General features: G+C 35.0%; 1 pseudogene; it reads left to right on the top strand.

The window, feature by feature from the left end:
- LOC145139909 (BRASSINOSTEROID INSENSITIVE 1-associated receptor kinase 1-like) lies at positions 1 to 2896 on the top strand (annotated as a pseudogene).
- The last annotated feature ends 1020 nt before the right edge of the window (positions 2897 to 3916 follow it).

The raw sequence follows: 3916 nt of genomic DNA, 5'->3' as shown, positions 1-3916 counted from the left end.
ATGAAAAGGCAAGTTCCACACCTGAGTGAGTCAAAGTCTAGTTTAGCAAGCAAATATTGAAATAAACCATCAAAAATACTTGGATAAATAACCTCCAATACTTGGGACATGAATGATCACAGTCACAAGAGATTTGAAAAGTTAAATACTGTTTCTAAGCTATATGTATCCAATACGTGCATTTTTTTTCATATGCCAGTAACCAACCACAACACTGTTTCTAAGCATAAGGGAAATCAAATATCATTTGAAAAGTTCTTCAATAGCTTCTCAGAATTCAAATTATCAAGGTCATCAATGTTGCAGAATTTGAATTTCATCTCTGATCAGTTGGACCTCACTTCATCCCTTGTTAGACATTGATCTTTCACATGTCCAGTCAGTCAAGACTCAATCAAGAATCATTAATTCCCAAAGATATCACCATTCCGTACAATGCAGAGGCATTTGCCTGGACAGAATCACTGATTCCGGAGTAGACTCATAGACTCATGGAAGAGGAATAGAATCAATGAAACCAATTTCACAGAAAGGCATTCAGAATCTTCAAATATAATCTTCGTGAACAGCAACAAGCAAACAAACAACGACCTCCCACAGAATCTATGCAAAAAATACCATGATAGAACACATCAACAAAAATACCTCTTGAAATCGGAATGTTGTGAGCAGCAACGACCGGCGTGATGGGTGGCTGAGCAACATCGACGACATGTTGAGAGAGGGAGAGATGCAATCGGATCGGCGATGGGTTTGAACGGGATACCTCTAATTTGGGGAGGAAGTATATTTGGGTTACGTGGATTTACTAATTTGCCCTTAATAAAACATTGAAACAAACCTTACGGCTCAAGTGCAATTTATTAATCCATTCTTTTTTTTTTTTTTTTTTTTTTTTTTTTTTTTTTTTTTACATTATAAGAGAATTAGAAAAGGTATGACATCAAAATCTAAAAATTGCAGCTAAAATATTTATAATGTATAAATTGTATTATAATTAAATTTTCAAAACAATTAAAAATAATAATTTATTTTTGTTGTTGAGTTTTCAAAGATAATTGTGTATTTTTAATATATTTTTTTTTTCAATAATCTTTTATATTTTGCTACGGAATCATATTTCGTAACTATTTTACTACGGAATTTTATGTAGCAAAATACCTACGGATTTTGATTTCGTAGCTATTTTGCAAATTCATCTTTTTGTAACAAGTTCCATAATAGATTAGCTACACAATTTTACTTTGTAGCAAATTTTCCTAGCAAAATAACTACGGATCTCAATTTCATAGCTAACTAGCTACGTATTTTTATTTCGTAGCCAATTATGTAGCCAACTAGCTACATACATGGATTTTGTAACAAGTTTCATAGAGAACTAGCTACAACCAAAAAACTTATAGCATTATTTGTAGTAAACTAGCTACGGATTTTAATTCCGTAGCAACTATTCAAGATTTAGGTACAGAATGCAATTTCGTAGCCATTTCCGTAGCAAATTCGTTACAACCAACCATTTTGTAACATATTCCGTAGTAAAATAACTATGAATTTAGATCCCGTAACAACTTTACGTAGCTATTTAAGATTTAGCTACATAATGCAATTTCGTAACCATTTATGTAGCAAAATAGCTACGACAAGTCATTCCGTAGCATATTCCATAGTAAAATAGCAATGAATTTTAATTCCATAGTAACTTTCCGTAGCTATTTAGGATTTTTCTTGTAGTGATGGTTCTCTGGTGGCTGTAAAGAGACTCACAGGTTATGTTCAAGGTAACGAATTACAGTTTCAAAAGGAGGTTGAGACGATAAGCAAAGTGGTGCATCGGAATCTACTCCGGCTGCAAGGGTTTTGCATGACACAAACTGAACAGTTGATTGTGTATCCGTATACGGCCAATGACAGTGTTGTATCTTGTCTACACGGTATTTTCAATATCTCTAGCCCTATGTTCCTTAAACAACACCTACTCCGGCTTTTTAGGTCAAATACACGGTTTTCCGATTTTAAATAGAAGAATCCGTTACAACTTGTCATATTACCTAACAAACCAACTGATAAATTACTGTAGATCGACCTGATACACAGCCTGCACTTGATTGGTCGACAAGGAAACGAATAGCGTTGGGATCCGCAAGGGGCCTTGCTTATTTGCATGACCATTGTGACCCAAAGATCATTCATCGTTATGTGAAAGCCTCAAGTATCTTGTTGGATGAGGAGTTTGAAGCTGTTATCGGAGACTTTGGGTTGGCTAAACTCATGGACTACAATGATACTCATGTTACAACACATGTCCGTGGTTCTATTGGACACATAGCGCCAGAGTATCTATCCACAGGGAGATCTTCATAAAAAACCGATGTTTTTGGGTATGGTGTTTTGCTTCTGGAACTCATCACCGGGCAACGGGCCTATGATCGTGCTCGCCTTGACAATCGTAACGAGGTCATGTTGCTTGATTTGGTAAGCATGTTAACAAGCCTTGGTTCTAGTTCGATCATATCATCTTTATTTAAGGCATAAGTTTGTGTTTTTTCGATAGATGATTGAGTTTGAAATTGTGTAGGTGAAAAGACTATTGAAAGATAAGAATCTGGAGACACTGGTGGATGAGGAATTAGAAGGTAACTACGTGGACGATGAAGTGGAAGAGTTGATACAAATAGCTCTATTGTGCACACAAGTCAAACCAATGGAGCGACCCAAGATGTCAGAAGTTGTGAAAATGCTCGAAGGTGATGGTTTAGCGGAGAGGTGGGAGGAGTGGCACAAAGAGGAGATCATTTTGCAACACAAAGACATCTACACTCATAATCTGAATATTGATTGTGTTATTGTGGATTCAACTTAAAACCTTAGCAATGATCAATTGTCTGGTGCTAGATGATTGCATTCGTGTTTAGTAGTGGTTTGTTGGAATCAATTCGCTTGATTCTTTCGGAATGGATTATTCAGGAATCAATTTACTTGATTCTATGAAAGTGTGTCATAAAACAAAGAAGGAAACTGAATAGGGAAATCAGAACAGGGCTCAACTCACTGTGCAAAAAAGAAGAACAATGAAACAGAGGAGAACCAAAATAGGGGAGAAACAAGAAATCTGGGAAATTTACTTAGGCTGCAAGTTTTATTGATTCAAAGCTTTGAAACTAATACTAAAAACATCAAAACGTTACCCTATTTATACTAGACAAGATAGAATCCAAATTCCTAAACTAACTCAAAAAACTTTAAAAAAGAAACTTTCCAAAAATGCCCCTGGGTTAACAGTTAAAACTGTCCCAGTTTTTCTGGATTATCCCAACATTTTCCCCTTAATCCAAAAACTTTGCATCATCTTCATTTTTTCAAAGTTGACTTTTCCCATTGATTTAGTCAACCTTTTTCTTTCCATTGATATTTCTTTTGATATAAACTAGAGCATAACTTGTTGGACCTTTAATACACCTCAAAGTGTGCTTTTTAGTCTGTACACAATTCTTGGTCTTCTTCACATCTATAGGAATGTTTCTAGGGATAAAAATAGACATTCTATCACATTTTGTCTCATTGCCAACCGATAAGGGAGTGATATCAGCAGGGGCGCGGAATCAGGATTATAAAATAACGGGGGATTATATTCGTGGACTATGAAAACACAATCTTTGCCATATTGTTGTTTCATTTAGTTAACCATGATATGATAATTGTATATGACCTAACTCGATGGTGAGTTGGATAAGTTAAAACCGAATGTCGTTTTCTGGGATAACGAATCAAAGAATCTAACTTTACATCTTTAAATATGAAATATCATTTTTTTAGATTCAATATTAGCTATTCGATGTTACTATTATTTTTCAGGTCGTGAGGGTGTATTATGACCATTTTCCTTGATATTATTAGTAACAAAATTCATTTGTGGGTA

The sequence above is a fragment of the Lactuca virosa genome, chromosome 9 (assembly GCF_052849685.1).
Source record: "Lactuca virosa cultivar CGN04683 chromosome 9, Lactuca_virosa_CGN04683_v6, whole genome shotgun sequence".
NCBI lineage: Eukaryota > Viridiplantae > Streptophyta > Magnoliopsida > Asterales > Asteraceae > Lactuca > Lactuca virosa.
Note: the sequence above shows the minus strand (reverse complement) of the source record. Positions and strands in the feature narration are given on the sequence as shown.